The sequence below is a fragment of the Pinus tabuliformis genome, chromosome 4_2, assembly GCF_031772625.1.
Source record: "Pinus tabuliformis cultivar Carrire ecotype Pingquan chromosome 4_2, CPIR1, whole genome shotgun sequence".
NCBI lineage: Eukaryota > Viridiplantae > Streptophyta > Pinopsida > Pinales > Pinaceae > Pinus > Pinus tabuliformis.
This window is the reverse complement of record NC_142304.1, coordinates 543,978,380-544,001,309: the sequence shown is the minus strand read 5'-3', so window position 1 is coordinate 544,001,309 and position 22,930 is coordinate 543,978,380.

Below are 22,930 nucleotides of genomic sequence, written 5' to 3'. Positions count from 1 at the left end.
GTGTCCTCCATAGTCACCTGCATGAAATTCCTTGAGGACATTGTCAGTTTCATCGAATGTTAAGCATTTAAGTAAGATTCCTTCATGATTTCTCCAAAACAAAACATTATCTATGATACAAAATTTTGATGCTTTCATTTTTAAGAACCTTTTCTTAGTTCTGGACAACCCTGGAGGAGCTTGCAGGTTTAACAATACAAAACATATATCAGTATACCAAGGAGATTCCATAAAGGCTTGGTTGATCTGTGGAGTTGCCATCTCCTGTTCGTTGTCCAGTTCATTAATGTCAAGGGCTTGGAAATTGGTTTCAGTCATTAGCTTGGCTAGACCTTGTCCTTTTATAAGTTTGGTAGGCTTGATTTCGATGTCATATTCTAAGATATTGGCAATCCATTTGCCCCTTTTGCCTTCAATTCCTTCTTGGGTTAAAATGTCCTTAACCACTGCATTTGGGACATAGGCAATTATATGAGAGTACAAAATATAGATTCTAAAGTCTTTGATGGCCTTTACCAATGCATAGGCTTGTTTTTCCATAATCTGGTATTTCAAGGGAGAATCTCTAAGGGCTCTACTAAAAAATGCAATGGGTTTTTCACAGCCCTGGTCATCTTTTTGTAACAGTACTGCAGCAATTGTATGCTCAGATGCAAAGAAGAAAATGATGAAGTCTCTATCAAACCTAGGACTTGTTAGGACTGGTGTGTTTGTCAATGCTCTTTTGATGTCCTCAAAGGCTTTCTTGGCTTCCATGGTCCATTTGACCTTGGAATCCTTCTTCAACATATTATTTAACAGTCTTATTAGCTCGGCCAAATTAGGGATGAATCTTCTCAAGAAATTAATCTTACCTAAAAATCCTTGCAATTCTTTGATATTTCTTGGATGAGGGACCTGAAGGATAGCTTGAATTTTGTCCGGATCAATCCTAATACCATCTTTTGAGATTATATGCCCTAAGAGTTTACCTTCCTCCAGGCCGAACAGTGATTTCTTTGGATTCAAAGATATGCCATATTTTCTACAAATTAAGAAAACCTGACTCAAATGCTCTAAGTGTTCTTGGTCTGATTTTGAAAAGGTGGTAAGATCATCCAGGTAAACTACCAGAAAATCATGGATTTCTTTGGCAAAGGCTATATCCATTTCTCTTTGGAACGTATCCCCTGCATTCATAAGCCCAAAAGGCATTTTGACATATTTGAAAGTCCCCCAAGGTGTTGTGAAGGCAGTTTTGTCTTGATCATCAGGGTGTACTAAAATCTGATTGAATCCAGAGAATCCATCTAATAATGAGATCCTAGAGGCTCCCACTACCCTTTGCAGGATATGATCCATTTTTGGTAAGGGGTAACGGTCTTTGAGAGAGACCTTGTTTAAATTCCTTAGGTCAACGCACAATCTAATCTCTCCCGTCTTCTTCCTAGTAGGGACCAGGTTTGAAATCCACTCTGAAAACCTGATTGGAGCAATGATTCCAGCTTCATACATACGTTTCACTTCCTTTTCAATGAGGGGAAGGAGCACAGGGTTCACTCTTCTAAGCTTTTGTTTAAAAGGTTTTTGGTTTTCTTTTAAAGGTATAGTGTGTTGGATGACTGAGGTATCATAGGACTTTAGGTCCTCATAACTCCAGGAAAAAATGTCTTGAAACTCCCTGAACAATTCGATGTATTTTAACTTTTGATCAGCTGGTAATGCCTTAGATAATTTTATCATTTTGGGATTTTCTGTGGTTCCAATGTTACAGTCTTCAATTTCAACATTCAGTGGTTGCATTTTTGGTTTTCTTGAGATATCATTTGAATCAAACAGATCCTCCAAAGGGGTCAAGCCTGTGGGCAGAAAATTGTCTTTTAACTCAATTACCTCGGCTTCTGTCTCAGATATTTCATCTAAATCTGTTTGCCTCAACTCTTGTATATTTTCGTTATTAAAGGTGGTAGGGTGCAAAACCAGATTTGCTGTTTCAGCTGATATATTTTGCTTGGCTATGTATGCCTGCTGTTGGTCATCCATAGTGCTAATATCAATGTTGATGCTGGAAAATTCTTCTTTTAGAGTGAGAAAGTTATTTATCTATGTGTCACTCTCAAAGACTTGCCAATTCTTGATGTTATCCAGGACTGCAGGCCTATGTTTGATTTCAGCAGTGAAAGTGTGATTGGGTTTGAAAGGTAGCTTGCAAGTGCTGGCAAAGGTTGCCAAGCTATGAGCATGTAAATTGAGCTCTCTAGAAATTTTAGTTAACTGAGATTCTGAGAAGGTATCAAGTACTTGGATAGCTGCTCCCTTATAAGCTCTTAACCTTAGATCATTTGTGATAAAGTTTCCTTTCATCTGTTGTATGATCAGATTTGAATCTCCTAAGATTGAGATTTTGGTTGCACCTAAATTTTTTATGAGTTTGAGACCTAACAGAAGGGCTTCATACTCAGCCACATTATTTGTGCATCAAAAATTTAGCCTATATGCATGACCTTCAGCTCGGTCATTCTACATATTATGAATCCAGATTCCTGCTCCAGCTCCTAACTTGTTTACAGAGCCATCAAATTCTAAGTACCATAAGGTTTCATGGTCAAGGTTTGGATTGAGATTTTTAGAAAGTTGGATCATGGGCAGATTGGTTTTTTGTAAGTTATTTGATACATCATCCTCCTTTGTCATATCCACTGTATCGAAAGTCTTTTGGTCTTGAGAGGCAAATTGTTCATTCAATCCCTCTGTCTGTGCTGCCACTAATAGTTTAGAATAAGCCTTGCTGCACATGTCAGCATTATAGAGAATAAATGAATCCATATCAGAATGTATTGAATAGATAGGGAAGTTTTGGGGCTTCTCTTGATTGCTCACCACATATTTCATTAATGTTTCACGGTATAATCTCTTTCGCTGTCCAAAGACTGAAATGGTGGTGTAGGACATGTCTAATTGCAAAGATCCTTGGAGTTTGGCCCCCCAAGATCTGGATAAGAGCATACCGTACTTAGGAGGTATGTCAGCTACCACTACATCCATCAAGATTGTTTTGGTTGGGTACTGGACCAGAGAGACACATAGATCTTTAATCAAGCCTAGGCACCTGACTTGGCTTGAATCAAATGAGAATAAATCTTTGTAAGGTCTTGTGATATCTAGGTCCAGTTTTTCCATTACAGATTTGGGCATTAAGTTGTGTGAGGCCCCGGAATCAAACATTGCATTGTGTAAAACCTTGTCATGAATATTTAAACTAACATAGAAGGGTGAAACCCCTCCATTTGCTGTTTTTCCATTAACCTCAGGACCAAATAGTAACTCAGGCTGGTCATTTAGAACATTCACGACATCCTTATTGTCTGATACTTGGAGTGACCTATTAATCTGCTGTCTGTACACTTGATGCTTGGCCAATTCAGAAAGAGGAACAACTATCTTTAGCTTACTGATTTCTGTTTCTAAGTTAAAGGGCTTTTCCATTTGAGTTTTGTTATTAAGCGCAGCAGATTTTTCCTTTTCAGCTGGGTTTTCAGTAATTCTTTCTTCAGGATTGGTATGATTTTGAGTGAAATTGGTACAAAATTTATTTTCAGGGATGCTGTTTGAACTTCCCTTCGAAAGATGGGATGGGGATGGCTGGTTTCCAGAGGGCTGTTGATCTGATATATCCTCCACAGTGACTTCTGTGGGATGGGGTTTTGTTTTATCAGCAGATTCTGGAAGAACAGTTTTATCCTTAGTCTTTTTGGGCTGCTTACTGTCCTTTGGTTTGAAAGGTTCAGGTACATCTATAGTTCTACTCCTTAGTTTGTACTGTTTATGTACCTCATACACCGCTGCATCAAAGCCTTCCCTAAAATCAAAAGATTCTCCTGACTTAGTTTGAAATTGATTGCAATTATAGGCCTCTTGATCTTCTTGTGTTAAAAAGACCTGATGTTCGCTGTCTAGACCCATTAGGTTGATGTGAGGATCCTCGGTTGGTTCGCTAGATGTTGAGGCCTCAGCATAATTTTCTTGAAAAGGAGGTCTAATGTGCTGGTCAGGATCAGCCCTTCCAACATTTGGATTTTGATTCTTTCTAAAATTTGGGTTTCTAGCAGTACTTGGTTGACCTTCCCATGATGATTTTCTTTCTATGGTTTCTACCCTGTCCCCAAGTCTGTCCATGCCTTTGATGATTGCATCTAGCTTTTGCTCAAATGCTGAGGGTTCTTCCTTAAAAGTGGTTCTTCTTTTAGCTTTTGCCCGATTTCTTTTAGCAATAAGGTTTGCCTCTACACTGACAGCTATGTTTTGCATGTCTGCCAGGGTTGCAGGGGCTCTTTCCCTTAGTTGATATGCCATATCAGCATCAAACCCATCAGGGAATTTGATTAAGGCTAAGTCAGGTGGAGGTCTAAGATTTTGAGGGATGGCATCATAAACATTGTTGAATCTGGCACAATAATCTAGGACGGTTTCTTGTGGGCCTCTCCTTATGGTGTCATACTCAGATAAAATATGTAGTGGGTCTTTCTTCTTTTCCCATCTATTCAGGAAGGATTGATAAAGAGCACCCGAATTGGCTATGGAATTTGCAGCAAGTGCTCTGAACCAAGTTCTTACTTCACCTGTTAAACTTTGGACAAAAATTTTCATTCTCACATCATCATCGTCTATTTCATAGTTTTCAAAGTAATCTTGCATTTTCTTGGTATGCTGTAAGGCAGTATATGTGCTGGTTCCATCAAAATAAGTGATCTTACTTTGGTAGTCCTGAGGCATAGCCCCAGGATTAGCAGGTAGCTGTAGAGGGGCATAACGATTTGCCATATTTACAGGGATCAATGGGACAACAGGTAGAAAGGGAACAACTGGAACAACAGGGACAACAATGGCAGTTTGTGTAGTGGATGGAGGTGTGAAGAGTGTGTTTTGAGAGGTGGATGAGGAAGAGGGAGAAGACGAGGTTATATGATGATGAACTGATGGTTTAGCAGGGGTTGGGATATAACTTTGCTGAACTGCCTCAGGGCTAGAGTCAACAAACTCTTCTTGTTCCTTTTGCTTCCTAAGAACCTTAGGAATCAAATTAGGATTATTGAAAATAGTTGGAGGATTTGGGTCAGGATTTGACCTGGTATGCCTAGTTCTCTTTTTAGGAGCCAGCTTCCGAATTTGTTTTTGGTATTTTTGAGAATGTTTTCAGAATTAACAAGGAACTGCTCAAATTTTGGAGCAGCTATCTAGAGCCCAAAACTAGCATGAAGTTTGACTGAAGCAGCTTTTATCTAATCCTGTAGATGCAAAGCAAGAACAGTTTCAAAGGCTTCTTGGCTGGCATTCAGACTTCATCTGCAATTTTAAGAAGTAGACAGCAGTTGAAAATTTCGTTCAGTCCCCAGTGGAGTCGCCAATTATGTTATCACTCAGGTTGTTCCCTTTGATTCCTAAGGGAATACAACCGAGGTAACCACAAACCAATCTTTGGATTACAGGTTCTAGCCTACCTGCAATCAGAGAGGGCTCTCTCTGTCTGATTTAGCTTTGTTTTGGGAATTTTAGGCTAGCTATGAAATATTGAATTTTGTTTGAAGTTTGGTTGAATGATATCTTCTAAAAGAGGGGCATGCAATATTTAGAGGGTTTTATTCCATTGGGCAATGGGAGTCCATGATTGTGTGTCGCTTAGAGTATGTGATAAAGATAGTGTCACTGCAGAGCCAGACAGGTATTCCTGAAACAAACATTCGATTTAAAGAAAAAATAGTATGAATTCACACAATGAAAGGCAATGAAGATTTCTTTCACTGTGAAAATGAGAATAAAGGGTTGAATACTATTCAAGAGCAATTAAGAATTCCTGAATAGATTTCACCATGGAAAAGTTAGAGCAAATGGGAGCATTTAAGAATTCCACATTCATAACTAGTTCTGAAGAAAACATAATTAGCAACAAAGATTGAGTTTAGGGTGCCTCAATGGACAAATCTTGAACTATTCTTTTTCCTTACTGCTAAGAGTATCAAACATAGAGCATAGATGGGTTTTGTAAACAAAGAAAAGACAAAACACGGTTCAGAAAAACTTATTGCATCATGAGATAACACGGGAATCCTGCAGTAGCTAGCAATCTCATCAAAACATGTCCAAGCAAAGCCAAATTGAGAAAACCAACAGCTTCTTGTATTCAACTCTGAGAAGATACAGCGGAGCTCTTCAGAATAAAATCAACAACCCCAAATAAGTTATGCGTGGGGATATATATACAAAAGTGTTTCACAAAATATCTGAAAGATGAGTCATTAACTCATAACTTTCTTACCAACTCTCCAAAAATAGTAGATACAACAGTTATTGCTATTAAAATAGACAAACAACAGCTGTTCATTTCTGTCAAAGTTTTTTGACTTTGCAACCAACTGGGCCGGCCGAGTGCTTTGCATCCATTTCGAGGAATTTCGCCTTTTGCTGCCTTGTCACGGCGTGGCTGCTTTAGCCCCGTCATCTGCACTCGTTCATTTGTGCCAAGTCACTATCCTTGTTATCCAGCTGCTCTTTCTATTGCCGCCCAGGTAGATTGAACATGTGAGTCATTTGAAAATGCTGACTCGAGATTGATCAAAAAGACTTCAAACAAAATTTGATTTTTCAAAGTAATGTTTCTATCATGCCTCTCCACCAATCTTCAGTAGGCAATTGGTGTCTCTGTATTTTAATCAGAGTCTCATCAGCTTCAGTGTATTTGTAGTAATTTGGAGGCACTTCAAAAAGGTGCTTGATCTCATGCTCAATAAAAAACAAATTTTCTAACTTCTCATAGAGACTCTGCCCAGATGGGGGCCCTGTTTCCTCTGAAATGCTTGCGGATGCTGTTATTTGATTTGTTGCATAATTGTTGACCCTCTTGGCATAATGTTCATGTGATAATAACCTTCCTGCACTAGTTACCAAGTTGGGAAGACCTCTGTTATGCAATGCTGTGATTTTTGTAATAAATTCATTTACCTCTGTTTGCATTTCTTGACACTTTCTGTCCAATGTCTGCACATAATTCCTCAAGGTAAGCACCATCTTTATTAGTAAAATGGTATCAGTCCTGTTTCTGATACCCATTCCTGCTAGCTAAAGGCCAGTGCGATTGTTAAGCACTTGAATCATTCTGTTGGCTATTTCAGGCATATTCCCCAGAGATGCCCGGGCTCTTTGATTTTCTGATTTTGCCTTGCTTAGGAGATCCATTTGCTCATGGATAGTTTCAATGGACTGCCATTGGTCTGTAATGGATTGACCAATGTTGGCCCACAGAATCTTCTTGATTTCACTTATAGTTTTGTCCAGAGTAAGCTCTTTTTCTAACTCCTTTATCCTTTTTTCAAGAGCTCTTATCTCTCTTGCCCTTTCAGCCAAATTCTGCTTGGATTTGTCATATTTTTCTTCAAGCTTGGCTAACTTTTCTTTAGCCTCTTTCAGTTCAGCCATCTGTACTTCTAGAGCTTCAAGCTCCTTCATCATATTCTGCATGCTGAGGCTGGGTACCTGTTCTGATGCTGCTACCTGTGCTGTCACTTCCGGTGCTGGTGCTGAGCCTGAAAGGCCTGCCTCTGATGTTTGCCCGGTGGGAGGAGCTGGTGGAGTTATTATTTGAGGAGTATCCTCAATATTTATGGTTTCTTGTGGTGGCTGAAGTGCTTGCTCTTCTTGCCTTTGCTTTAGGGTCGCCTCCAAAGCACCCTTTGTCTCTATCAGCCTCTTATGTAGGGCTAAGAGCAAAGCAACCACATCTTCATCTTTCTTTTGCTGGGCAACACCTTCAGTATGAGGGTGAAGGGTAGGTGGTAGCCTAATTTTCTTTCTTAAAGCTGCTATGTCTTCAGCTTTTTTCTTCATCAATGCCTGCACACCCTTAGGGTCATTTGGATCATGTCCCAGCTCTATAATAATTTCTTCCAAGGACTTGATTCTGTTGTCCTTGGCTTGAGATGAAGCCTTCTCTAATTCTAACTGGGTAGTAGTGTTATGTAGAGAATTTTGCAATCTGTGTGCTAATAGAGTTTTATCAGCCAATGTAGAATAGACCATCTCCCCTGTTTTCTTGTGTAGCTCGATCTGGTCCATGGGGTGGATGTCTTTGGCAAACACTTCCAAGTTAGTTCTGATGTAGTCTGCATCTGACTGAGGTTGCTGTATGGTAGGTCTAAAATGATTGAGAATCATCTTTCCTTCTTGAATATCATAGGCTGACATGAGCCTTTCTTGATTGGTTGGTGCCATTCTGAGTAGCTGGTTATAGAGCTAGTATCTAACCGGCTCATTTCTTGCTTTTATGTCTGTGAACTACTTTTTGATGCCTGATTCTGGTCTTAATTGTTGCCTTGAGGAGCTGACCTCCCCTCCTTGCTGTCTCTCTTGCTCCTACTGAAAGGAGCTGGCTGATGCTTCTGTGCTAGGAGGACCCATGCCCATAGTTGGTCTGTCAGGCATTTCCTCCTCAGAGAAAGGATTAAGTCTTTGCCTTTTCTCACCTCGCTGATCTGTTGAAGTGGTAGGAGGAGTCTCCTTTTGTCTATCCTTTTTCTTCATTCTTTCCTCATTTGCTGGTGTTTGTAAAACTGTAGCTTCAACTGTTGCTTCCTGCATTGGAGGTATTTTTTCTTGAGTTTGCTGGTCTGTGGAGGCAGGTTGCTCAGCCATTTCCTCTGGTTGCTCCAAATTGGGGAGTGGCTGTTCTTGCTGTATTTCCTTTTCTTTAGCTGTGGTTGCTGCTTGGCCAGCTGCTTGGGCAAACTGCTGGGGAACAGTGGAAGATGAGGCACTTTCTCCAAGATGCCGAGGGGTTGGGGACCAAACCTGTCCAAAATATTCCAAGTCAACTGTTTTTTCTAATTTCTTAATTGCTCTTTCTGCTAATTCTTCTTCAGAATAATTCTCCACTAATGTGCCTTCTCTCCACTCTAGTTTGTTAGCATATTTTTCAGTTTGTGGAATGCTAAGGTGATCATAGGTAGCAAGCCTATACTTGATTCTTCTGAGGCTTATGAAATGATTAGGGTCATATGGTGCCCAATAGAAGCTTGTTTTGAGCTGGAAGCTTTTTAGGATCTTGTCTGCCTCTTCCCAAGCTTCTTCCCTCTTATTAAAAATGAATGGACCCAGTTGGTGCTTAATTTTCAGCTGTGCTTTCTTATTTTTGCTATGGAAGTGTACCATGTCTGAATTGCCAAATTGCCGAAAGTACTCTAGGGCAAAAAGTCTCATGGGAACGTACTTTGGCAGTCTGTATGGGGCTAGCTCATAGCCATATACTCTGATTACTGTGTGGTCTTGGTAGAAGTACCAATCTCCAATGCTATAGTTCTTTGAAAGCTGGAGGATCTTCTGCATTTCATCGGTGAGTCTAGGAGGAGGAGAACTCAACAGCAGGGACAAGGCTGGATGAATGAACAGATCAATGAACTCACAGTAGTTGTATGGAGAGTAAAAGATATGGTGACAGACTGGTGTCCAAAATATCACTGATCTCCCGTTTCCTTTTGCATCCGGCTTTTTGAAGAAAATAGGGAAACTGTCAGGTTGATTGTATAATATCAAATGATATATGTATGAGGTATATTTGAATACTCTCTCTCTCTCCAGATTCATGAATTGCTCATGAATTCTGTCAGCAATGAATGTGGCATAGTCATATTGGAAAGCAGGAGGCTTTCTTGGGGTAAATATAGACAGCATGACTAAGATTGTTTCATCCACATACTGACTGGTATTGTAACCCAAGATGTAGGAAATCATATTTACCAGGACCCTGCCTATGTCATTGAACCTGTTATCTCAAAATCAGACCCTGGAAGGCTGCTGACCAGGAAGACTTCAAGTAACTGTTTCAAACCAATCTTTGACTAAGGTTTAGCCTCCTTAGCCTGAGAGGGCTCTCTCAAAAAGGTTATTGATTTTGATTTAAAAATAAGAGGGCTAACTCTTGTGAAATAACAGTGACAAATATGAAGGTTGGACAAACATTACACAAGTTTCCATTGGGCCTATGGAGTCAATAAAACCTCAGCAAATAATGATACAACCTTTACATAGAAGTCAGGGCATGTGGCATTTAAATGTTCAAAACACAACTCTTATAAAACCAAAGTTCATGAATGTGTACAGGAAATCAGAGCAGCATAAGTGAATTCTGAGTGATTACACATTTATGCAACTGTAAAATAGATCAGGGATAAGAAAAACCATACATCTTGAACATAAAACACTTTATGAATCCTGAGAAGAAAAGCAATTTTATTATATTACTGAACTCTGTCTTTCTACATAAGCCAAAACAGTACTCTGTTTTTATAAAATCTCCAACCCTCATTCCATCACTGTCTTAGCTATATATAGAATTCTTATTCTACCTAATTCGAGATTCCTCCTCCAGCATGAGGGGAATTCGATAACTGCTTTTGATGACACCTATCTGCTATTCAACTAACTATTAAATACAATAAAGTGCTTAACTGGAGTTTTAAAGAGTTCTAATTTGACTATGACTCTAACTCTATCTTCCATGTATAATGATTCCTCCTCGTTCTTTGACACCTGATCTTCTTTCAGTTTGGTTGAGATAGCATGAGATGGGTAATCAATGCTCCATGTTGACCTTGGATGCTGACCCCTTTAACTGCTTCAGTGGTGTTAGGAGATATCCCTTGCTTTTCGGTTCCAGTTTTCCACAACTTGTTCGAATATACAACAGCATGTCTTCTAGCCCTTTAATATCCAAAAAATATAGAACACTACCATGTTCCTGATGTGTTGGAGGCTTCATCAATGGACAAGTGTGCAGGCCAAAATTCCTTGTATGCAATTCATTTAATACCCCATGAACGGTGATAAAGTGGCTTTATAACAGAAACTTTAAACTTGAGTTAAAATATTCCACCTTTTTAAAGGTACACCTGTCTCGATCTGAACGGCTTTGATAGCTTCATTTTGTTTCTTACATATCCTTTAGGTGTTTCCTTTTGAAAATTCCCGCCCATATTACCAAACTGTTTGTTTGCGTTAAAACCATCACCTACAGCAGTTTCGTAGCGCGCTACGAAACTGCTGAATTGTTTAAACAGCTTGCCTTTGTCCTGAGATATTTACCGCCCAGACATTTGATTGCCAAAACTCCCTTTGACCTTTGATATATATAGCAGGGATCTACATGTCCTCAAAACAATAAAACTAAGCAAAATTTGACAAAATTTGGAACAAACCTTTCTTTGAAAAGAAACTTCATTTAGCAGCTAACTGGTCTAGCTGTGCCTTCAGGTCTTTGATTTTCTTCTTCATAGCTTTGTTCTCAGCTCTTAGGTGCATATTTATCTTTCTGACGAATTTGGCCTCTTTGATTGCTGGTACTGTCCATGTGTAAACATCAACTACTGAATCCAAATGGTTTTCTAGGGTTTCACTTTCTTTCCATACAGCCTTACGATAATTTGCATACCTGACTGCAGAATCCCTAGTGGCATTCTTCACCTTAGCAATCTCATGTTTAGCTGCTTCTAACTAGTTCCTTATAGCTATAATATTACCTCCTTGAGATATGATGACTGTTCTGCTTGTGTCTTTTTGCTTAATTTTCTCGGCTTCCTCTGTTCTGGGCAATTTCTCGGCCTCCTCTGTTCTGGGCAGAGCTTCCTTTACTTGCTTCCTTGTAATAGGTCTTCTAGGTTTGAAAATGAATTCTTCACCTGGCTCATCGAACTTCAGCCTTTTTGAGGCCTTAGACTTCTTGGTACTTTCTGGTGATGACTGTGTCAAATCAATATGCACTGGTTCAATTTGCTCAAACTCAATGGCCTGTAATAAATCATTCAAGCTTGCCTTAGACACTGGGCTCTCTTCAATAACTATTTCTTTACCTTTTTCTTTATTTATTTGGCTCCTTGTCCTTAGCCTTGAGACTGCTTCAGATCTGCTTTTTTCAGGTACAGTCTTCTTATCCTGAGCTTTTTCTTTTGTTGATTTTTGAGGTTGTTCTCTAATGATCAGTGGCTTCACTGGTTCTCTTAGCTGTGACTTGGTTTGTTTTTTAGCTCTGGCCTCTTTTTGGAGCTCAGCTATTGTGAGTTCTCTGACTGGTTGTTCTTTAACTGGTTGTGGAGTAAGACCAGTTTTGCTTTGGAATCCAGCCATGAAAATGAATGAATTCCAGTCTCTGCCTATCTTCTGGAGGCCATCTAAAACTAGCAACTTAATCAAACCATGATGAAATAAGGAGGTTTCACAGTCCTCTTTCCTCAGCTGCACCTTATCACACATTTTACTCAAACTGCGAAATAAGTAAAAAGGAATGTCTATGGAAACTTTCCCAGTGAAATGCAAGAGCAGTTTGAAATGATAAGAATAGACCTTATTGTATCTTCCTTCACAGGTCAAGTATTTTTGAATGCAGGTGAGAAGAAGGGCATAATGCTCCTTGACATAGTTTCTGGGCACTGCTTTTGTTAGGTCTTCATTCACATATGCCTCTTTTAAAAACTCCTTACATGGATTCATATCAAACTTAAAATTCTTAAACCATTCTTGCCGTCCTCTTGGGATCTCTGTTATAGCAGATATTGCTTCTGGAGACACTTGAACTTCCAACATAACTATTTTTGAATTTAAACCAGTGAAGTTTAGCGCAAATTCTTTGGTTACCTGCGCATGTCCTCCTTGCAGCTTTTTACAAAAGTTCCAGCACCCGGCATCTTTGAATGCTTTCTTCACGCCTTCATCCCTCAATGCTATGTCTAGACCTTCAGGTTCAGTCCTCTGGCATTTACCGGATCTGTGTTCTTTTCTCTCCATTTTTCTCTTTGAAATCTTCACACACACAATGACCAACAACTTCAGTTGAAATGGCGGTTCAGTTCTTTTTTAACTCGGCCTCGCTTGTAATCAGGCTCGCTTGAAAACAGCCTCGCTTGAAATTTCAAATACATCATCAGACAGACTTGACACTCATGCAGCACTTACGATTATCATAAAGGTCCATGCACGGTAAAATCCATTGGGAATGATATTTCTGTGCATTTCAACAGATCTATTGGTGGAGTAGTGATTAATGAGCGCTCAAACATGATACGAGAGGTACACAAACTGACATGAGAGGACACAATTGGTGACTCATCAACAGACTTGACATTTTTGGGAAAGATTCGCTGCGAAATGCACGAATCCCCGATTTCGCAGCGCGGTTAGTTTAAAATCTAATGATGCGCTGCGAAACGGCCTAATCATAACGCGCTGTGAAATTGTTAAACCATAATTGCGCTGCGAAACTGGCCAATAGGATTACGCTGCGAAATCACTAAAAGACTCGGTGACTAGGACAAGACAAGACATGGCTTATAAAACAATGATGGTGGAGGAGAACCAATAGGATTCGAGTATAGTTTGAATCAAAAACTTTTTAAAACTCCAAATCCTAAGTAAGAAATATAAAACGAAATCAACTTGACACAGACCTTTGTCATTGGACTAAGACAAACATCCATATGCATAGAGTTTTTAGTTCTAAGTGATAAAAACCATACATGCAGAAATGGAGGAGGCTTCTGAGGTTGAGAATCTGGCTGCATAAATAATTGAGCAATTCTTGTGATTTGTGAACTGGAAAGCTTGGCACCTTGGTCTATTAGGTGTTGCATAGAAAGAGGAGTCAATGGTTTTGCTGATTGAAAATGAAGCATTTGGTTGATGGCTTCAGGGGTGATACGGAATAAAACAGAGCCTGAAGGACTGAGGACAGCCCTTTGATTTGGATCATAATTTGCACAGCATTGGTGAATCAAGTCAGGGAAAACATTCACCTGAGGGAGGTAATAAATTGGTAAATGGGAATCCCAGATTCTCAAGATGTCAGTCCCATTTCTATGTCTTTCTCTTATCTCAGTTATGACTGGAATGTGGTATCTGCTGGACAATTCAATCAACTCCACCATTTGATAGTCTCTGTCAGCAAGGGCCAACCATTCTAGGCTCTTATGTGGGGCATTCAGGGGTGCGATATTCAATGCCACAGGGGTCTCCATTGCTTAGTTGTCACTAGGATTTGAATTGTGCTTTGGTTTAGCAAAGCTGGCACTGAACAGTAAATTATGGTCGATGAAATAACTTGCAGAGATGAGAATGAAGGTGAATTGGGTTAACAGAGTGAAAATTCCGCTGAAAGAGGTGGAAGGGGTGAATTGTAATCCAGCAGGCTGCCTTGCGAAGTGGAATGTGTTTGCTAATGGATTTGAGTTGGAAATGGAGCAAGAATTGTGAGGATGGAGCAGAATGGGACCCAGGACCCCCTTTCAGATTTGCCATGGTTTAATTTGGCAATTATAGGGTCTGAGAACACAGGGAATTTGACCGTTTGCTTAGAATTTCTTAATACAGGGAAACTCGAAAACCAGGTTGCGCAGAGGAAATGGTAAATACCTGATAATTATGAGGCCTAGGGTGTCGACAGTGGTGAATGCGCAGTGGCAGCAGCTCAGGAGTTCAATTCTGGAGTTGGCGGACAACAACGTGAAGACAACATGCCGGTGGTAAAGTGTTCGTCAAATGAAAAAAGTGAGAAAAAATTGTGATTTTGCGCAAAATATGGAAAAAATGAGATTTTTGGCGCCTTTTTAATAAATGACGTCAGCATGACGTCATTGGTCAGGTCCGGGTACGGCAGGTGACGTGGCGATGCGTGACTGGGCTGACGTGGAGGGATGATGCGGCGGCCATGTCGGATTGACAGCGAAATGGGAGTTGACGCGACTGCTGACGTAATTATGACGCAACGATGACATGTGCGGAAAAGAAACAATGGTAAGCGGTTTTATCGGACCGCTTGTGGTACGGGTCCGGTATCTGTCAGAGGCCGCCCGATTCAATAAGAAATGGACGCGCGTCCATGGCAATAAGTCAGCAATCTGACAATTTCGGGCGCTAACGGTCCGTCGGCGGAGGGGTTCCGAAATACCCGATGACCATCGGATGGGAGGGCCCAGATCCGACGGTAGACGGGAGACGAAACAGCCAGCGCGATTACGGCGGGACCCGACCAATATTTAATTATTTTTTCTTTTTTGGTAAAACGCGCCGAGACATAAAAACTTTGGATAAATGATAATTGTGGGTTTTGCGAAAATTTACATAATAAACGGGGGAAAACATGACATTACAGTTTATAAGGTGGGTAAGGGTTATTAAATCAACCAGGTGTTAACTTAATTCCCGATTATAGTATGAACAGATATTTACATGGGACTCCAACTTCATCACACTTCCAAACTTTGGGATATATGGCTAAACTGCCCAAGGGGAGGATATGTACATATTTTTGGGATTTTTACATAAAATGCTATAATAATAAGGGAAGGGGAAAACTTAGGGAGCTATATAGTAAGTTTAGAAGTTAATATGAATTTGGGATGTGAAAGAGGAACTGGGAGCTAAGTTTAAGGAGTAAACTTAGGTTTGGAAGCAGATGAGAGTGGGAAATGATTTTACACAGGAAATGTGGCTTTCTTGTGTGATGGAAACCAACTCTTTGACTTGATGTTTCTCAAAAGAGAAAGTGATAGCAGGACTTTGTTGGGAAGAACCCAATGGTCCATGGAGGGATGTTAGAAAGAGGTTTTATGGGGAAAAGGGGAAATTAGACATGCTTCCATATTTTGTTATCAAAATGTTGAATAAACAGCTCTGTTCTTGCCAATATAAACTTTCTTTGTCAAGCTAACTCATGAAGAAAATCAGGCTTCGGCAACCCCTGTCTACCTACCCATCTTAGTACCTAGCATTTTTTGTTACTTCAGGGAGGGTGCACTTAGACTTGCAAACCCTGATAATCCTCTTTTCTTTTTGTTGCCCTCCTATCTAAATCTACCCTTATGTCTTCCAAGGGCCCAGATTAAGCAATTGGGCTCCTCCCTTTCTCTATCCAGCTAATCATCTGTCAAGCTTGAACTGTTTGAACAGGTATTCATTCTCTAGTCTAGAACAGGCAATTTAAAACATGGCATGGCCCAGCTTGAACTGTTGGGTCATCCATCAAGATAGCAGTGGCATTTTGGTTGTCCACTTTCCTGGTCTTTCTCTGGGGTTCATTTCAATTATTTTTTCTGACCGATTCATTTTCTTGCCTTTTGATTATTCTTTTAAGGCATACCCTCTTTACATTTTTTAACTGTCTGCTTCTTTCACAAAAATGGAACCTTTGTATCACCAAAGATGAACATTTTTGGAATTTCCACTGTCAATCATGAAAAATGAAACCCTATTGGTATAGGAGACTAACAATATCCATGATGAGGATATTATGATGTGTGTCTGTAACATTTTGTGTGCCGATATTCAGGTTTGATAGATGTTGTATTGTGCAGCGAAGGCATGACTCAGTGATTACAAATATGTACATTGGTATGCCATTGAGAAGTCACATACATATGCGGATCTTCTTCTGGGCAGTCTTGTATATATTTTGTAGTATGGACATATCTGTATTCTAGTGTTGTGAATCATAAGTGCGTACATACACGTAAGTGCTTTATAAGAGTCACATACATCTGCTAGGGTTTTGTAGTATGAACTGTTAATGTTGTCTGATCAGTTCTATGATGTTTGCTACTGTCTGTCGATGATGTCTCTCTCATAATAATATATGTTTGATAGTTTTGGTTGGGTTGAATTGTTTATGGAATGATATGTTGACTAGATATGATGCTACCGTGTGATGATCTGTATCTATTTCAGTGATCTGTGATGGGTTCAATATGTGATTCAGTATGATAGTGATTTAGACTTAGGTGTTTAGTATGTTGAGATCTCTAAGCAGTTCCTCTTAAGGAGAAGCACGTACATACACAATTATGTTGTAGAAGAGTAACATATATATTCTGACACATCCTTGATCAGGGTTTGTACTAGCAACAATTGGTTTCTATGATGGGTAACAGTGTTTGGATTGGTATATTTATGAGTAGCTATGCATTGATATGATATGTTCTAGTTTAGTTTGATCTGGTTGCAATAGTTGATTGAGACTCAGTGATTGATTTGATGATTCAGTTGGTTCAATGATTAAGTGATTTGATACAATGATTAATTTTAGTATTTTTAATTGGTATTGGGCTTAAATGATGTTAGTGGGTCCAGTATGAAAATATGATGAAAAGTGGCCTACAGGTTTAATGTTGTGATTTAGGTGGATCCAACATGAAATATTATTTAATGTGGTCCACATAGGTGCTGAGGGTTGGAGCCTTCAGTGAGGGAGTCGAAGCTTCCTTCCAGTGATAGCTGGTAAATATGATTAGGGGGTTGGAGCTCCCTTCCGATGGGTGTCGATAAATGAGATCAACGGTTTGAAGCTCCCTTCCAGTGGGTGCTGGACAATGATAGAAGGTTGTAGCCTTCTGCAGGTGGGTGCCTACGTATTGGTATGAGTTTGTGCCAGTACAAGATTGTAAGATGTTTTCCTTTATAATAAAATGAATACAGAGACGACGATAATGATGGTGTTATCCCACATTAGGTTTCCACCTAAAAGTCATGGTGTCCTCATGTGTTGTTGTGTTGCTTATCTGTGATGGTTTATTCTATTCTTACTGCTCATACTTACTATTTAATTAAAGGCTAATGAAGTAATGATACACTATTTAAAGTAGAATAAATGAAGAAATATATGAAAAGTTAGTTAACTGGATATATGCGATTTTCCTTTATCATAGTTGCGTACATACATTGTTTTACTTATTGATAGTAGCGTTCAAAAATCTGAATAAGAAATTGAAAGGTTTAAGTGAGTTTTAAAATACTGATTCACCCTCCCCCCCCACAGTATTTGTCCCAACAATTGGAATCAGAGCAGGTCCCTTAGTAGAAGCACTATCTCTTAAGGGAGATCCGTCAAGATGATTAGTCAAGAAGGAGTATTTTCTATCAGGCCACCTTTATTTGATGGAACTAAAATTTTCTTTTGGAATGTTAGAATGAGGGCATACTTTTAGGAACTTGGAACAAATGTATGGGCAATTGTTGAAGGTGGATATCAATATCCAACCTCTATTCCCACAGATACTACAGGGAAGAAACAATATGAAACCAATGCAAAGGTTGTAAATTCCATCTTGGGAAGTCTGGCTGAGTCTAAATTTGTGAAAGTCATGCAGCTAAACATTGCAAAAGCAATGTGGGATAAGATTATCCAAATTTATGAAGGTGACACCAAGGTAAAAAGTGCTAAACTTCAAACATTTAGAATTCAGTATGAGACACTTAAAATGCATAATGATGAAAGCATTGCAGAATTTTTCCTAGAGTAAATGAGATTGTTAACTCAATGAGAAATCTTGGTGATGAAATAAAGGATGCTACTATTGTTGAAAATATTTTGAGATCACTAACTATGAAGTTCGATTATGAAGTCTCTACTATTGAAGAAATGCAAGATTTGAAAAATCTCACTGTTGAACAACTCCATGGGATCCTAACAGCCTTTGAGATGAGAAAAGGAGGTCCATCAGATATGAGAGAAACAACTTTCAAAGCCACACATAAAGGGAAAGAGAAGGAATCACCCAAATATATAAGCTACATATCAGATGAGGAAGAAGCAAACTTCGTGAGGAGATTGCAAGTAGGAACTGGAAAATTCAGAGGTAAGCTTCCCTTTAAATGTTTTGCTTGTGGAAGAGTAGGCCATTATGCATCCAAATGTCCATATAGAGAAAATCATAAAGATAATGGAAAGAATGTTGCTAAAAATAATTTCTCTGACAAGAAAATATTTTACTCTAATGAAGATAGTCATAGCACATCCAATGACCAGGAAAATTCAGATTCAGATTCTAATAGTCACTATCAAGTACTTATGGCTCTTGAAGATCAGTCAATTAATGAATCATATAGTTGTGAGGTAGATGATTTAATGAAAGCACTAAAGGAGAATGATAAGCTCAAGAATGCTAACAAAGAATTGGAAACAAAAGGAAACAATATGATTGAGGAAATAAACATGTTAAAGATGGAATTAGAAGCAACCAATAGAAGAACAAAAACCATAAGAAAACAACTTGAAGAAAAACAAAATCATTTTTGAACATTATAATCTAAAGTTATGACCCTAAAGGAAGATTATGAGAAGATCAACAAATGGGCAAAGGCATTTGAGTCTCTAGAGAATATTATTAATGAACAACGCTCTCCTCTAATCAAGACTAGCATTGGGTACAATCACATGGCTTCACATACACAATGTGATGACAAAAACCAGTATAGTATTGTTCAAAGGAAAACTGAATCAAGCCACACATATGAAAGAAAATCTCCTAGATCAAGGTCAAGATCAGTCCCTAGGCACAAAGGATGGTTTTATGGATATTGTTTCTCTTGTAACTCATTTGGGCATAAGGCCACTAATTGCAGATCAAGTATGTAGAACAAAACCAGGAGATTGGATAAGTTCCAACACATAATTATAAATTGCAAGCATATCCGGAGGAAGAAGGAACATCAATAAAAAACTTAGTTAAAATTGACCCTACTGCAGTCCATTGTTTTTAAAGATTACTTCTCACAGCGACTGCAGCAGTGATGTGAGGTACATGACCTCATGAAGAGTAGGAGATGATTATCAGGTCCTCAAGACCAGTGATGTATGTTCTCAGGGGGAGATATACATATGTATATCTTGATGATGATTCCCATGTTGATTTGATATTCATGTCGCTTATTTTATTGACAATGCATCTGATGTAGTAACAGTGAAACTGGAACAAATAGTATAGGCTCAGGGGGGGATTGTGGCTATGAAATTTCAACATATTACTTTATGTACACAAATATTATGAAGGGGAGTCACGTATATACACAAATTTTGATATAGAAAGTCACGTATATTTATTTGAGATAAAGAAACAATGGGACAAACTCAGGGAGAGGTTATGATATGTTTCAGTTAGTTATTATTTCGTTTTTCGGTTCTGGCATTGGTTGGTTACAATATGTTGATGCTCAGATACTACTTAGAAGTAGTATTACCTTATGGTGGTTTATGAGTTGTTGCAATATGACATTATTGTTTTGGTTCTTTTGATGGCTTCACTGATTGATGAAAATGGATATGATCAGACTTGATAGTGAATTGTTAGCACAGGTTCAGGGGGAGCATTTTCTATGCTTCTAATAGTGAATTGTTGGCATTATAATTTCTTGAGCATTCCTTGTTGCCTGATGATGTTCACGATATATATCATTGATGATGTGTATTTGTTGCTGCTGAAGACACATATGTTTTTGTTATTATGTCACTAGTGATGATGAAGTCTTGGATATATATTGGTTAAAGTTGCACTTAGTGGAGTTAATTCTACATGAAGAGGATATGAAAGCCATGATCCTTATTGACATTGGTTAATGATGATGAGTTTCACTCACTACTTATGTGTTGTTGTCATTATGTCTTTAATGATGCATAGGTTTCATATGGTGGATTTATGGTGTTGTTCTTGGTTCTCACATATGTTACATGGTGATGTTATGCTACATATGGTGATAAATGAATCTTATGGATGATTACTTGAGTTTCATATTGGTGAAGTTGTTTATAATGTGATAATTATTCTTGCATGAAGATAATGGGCTAAGAGAATGATATTGTTTCCTATATGAGGAAAAGGCGGGTTACATGAGGATAAGAGGATGATTATTAATATATTACTACTACAACAACTGGGTGATGCTTAGAGACATTGCATATTTAGTCATATATTGATGATGTTGAAGGTTGATGCTACATTGCCCTATCTTAATTTATGATGATATTCTTGGTTCTCACATATGTTGTTGACGTATGCAAATATATGCTTCTATAAAATATCTATATGTCTTTGATGTATGTGGATTGAGGCTCTTCCTACAAAGGGAAAGAGAAAGTTGATCTTGATGAGGTCAAGGGGATGAGTTGATAACAGATCTCTATGGAACAATCTTATGTTGTTACTAAAATTTGGCAATGTTGCATACTTGGTCACATGTTGATGATATTGAAGCTACATTGTCTTATCTTGCATATTGATGATGAGGATGTGCATGTTGTTGTTCATATTGCTGCTATGTATGTCGAAAGATCCTATGATGCCTATTATGGTCTTGCTAACTCATGGTTGAGGTCTTTGTCTTTGGTTTTGGTCATAAATATCATATATGTCTCTTGATGTAAAGGTCATGTAAAGTCCCATGATGTAATAATTGTAAAATTCAGTCATGTTTGGACTATTGGGGGTCAAGTCAATTGTGTATGTAATCCCATTTTGGGCATTTGATGTAATGTTGAGTCAAATATGTAACCCCACTGTGTTGGGTGATTGATATAAGCGTGAGTCCTTGGTGATAGGGAAGGCCATATTTGGTTGAGTCATAGAGTCATGTACTTCTTTCCAGAAGATTCAACATATGCTCAGGGGGAGCATGGTCAGTATACAATGTTCAACATATCATATCTATAGTGATCATTTCTACACAGGGGCAGAGAAGTTTTCTTTCAGCATTGGTCAACCCTTTTCCCTTGATGTCAAAGGGGGAGAGTAGCTTGGTGTTTTGAGAAGAAAGCTTGGAGAAAATATTTGTGTGCTTACAAATGTCTTTGCAGGTATTTACAAATGGTGGTGACCAAACACTAACATGGTTTCCATCGAGGTCAAAGGAGGAGATTGTTGGCATTATGACTAATGTGCTGTCCTTGATGGAAACCTACTTGATAAAGATGTCAACATTATGGTTATGTACTGTGACAGAGAGAATGGAGACAAGAATATTAGTTCAAAGACAGGAGGAAGATAAAGGTGAATTTCAAGAAAGTATATGTGGGTCCTGTGAAGAAAAGTTGTGTATATACACAGGTATGGTGAAGCAAAGTCACATACAATTTCCGCAGTATGGTATTATGAATACCAGGGGTATTTACCATGGTATTGGCCCATAGTAATGAGTGTGAAAATAGGTATTTGATCCCGTCAAATAATACCATCGACATTACTAAGGGATTGGCCTAAGGTATTGGCTAAGGCTTATACTATATAAAAAGATGGAGATCAAGTGTTGGTGTGTGCATGTGATGGATTATTTATGAATCACTTGATCTGAAATAGGTGTGCACCAAGGAGCATGGAGATGGATATGATATAATAGATCTGAAATGACCACATATTGAATAATGTGTTTATGGTTTCATAGATCTATGATGAGGATATTATGATGTGTGTCTGTAATAGCTTGTATGCCGAGATTTGGGTTTGACAGATGTTGTATTGTGTAGCGAAGGTATGAGTCATTTATTATAGATCTATACACTGGTATTCCATTGGGAAGTCACGTACATACACGGATATGATTCTGGGTAGTCGCATATATATTCTGTAGTATGGACAAATCTGTATGCCGGTGTTGCGAATGATAAGCGCGTACATACGCGTAAGTTATTTATAAGAGTCACATACATCTGCTAGGGTTTCACAATATGAATTGTTAATTATGTATGAACAGTTCTGTTATGTTTGTTGCTGCCTGTCAATGATGTATCTCTCATAATAATCTATGTTTGATAGTTCTGGTTGGGTTGAATTGTTTATGGAATGATATGTTGACTAGAGATGATGCTACTATGTGATGACCTGTATCTGGTTTAGTGATATGTGATGGTTTTAGTATGTGATTCAATGGTTGATTCATTATGACAACGATTTAGACTCATTTGTTTAGTATGTTGAGATCTGTACTCAATTCCTCTTAAGGAGAAGCACGTACATACGCGATTATGCTGCAGAAGAGTAGCATATATATTCTGACATATGGTTGACTAGGGTTTGAAGTAGCAATAATTGGTTTTTGTGATGGGTAACAGTGTTTGGATTGGTATATTGATGAGTAACTGTGCATTTATATGATATGGTCT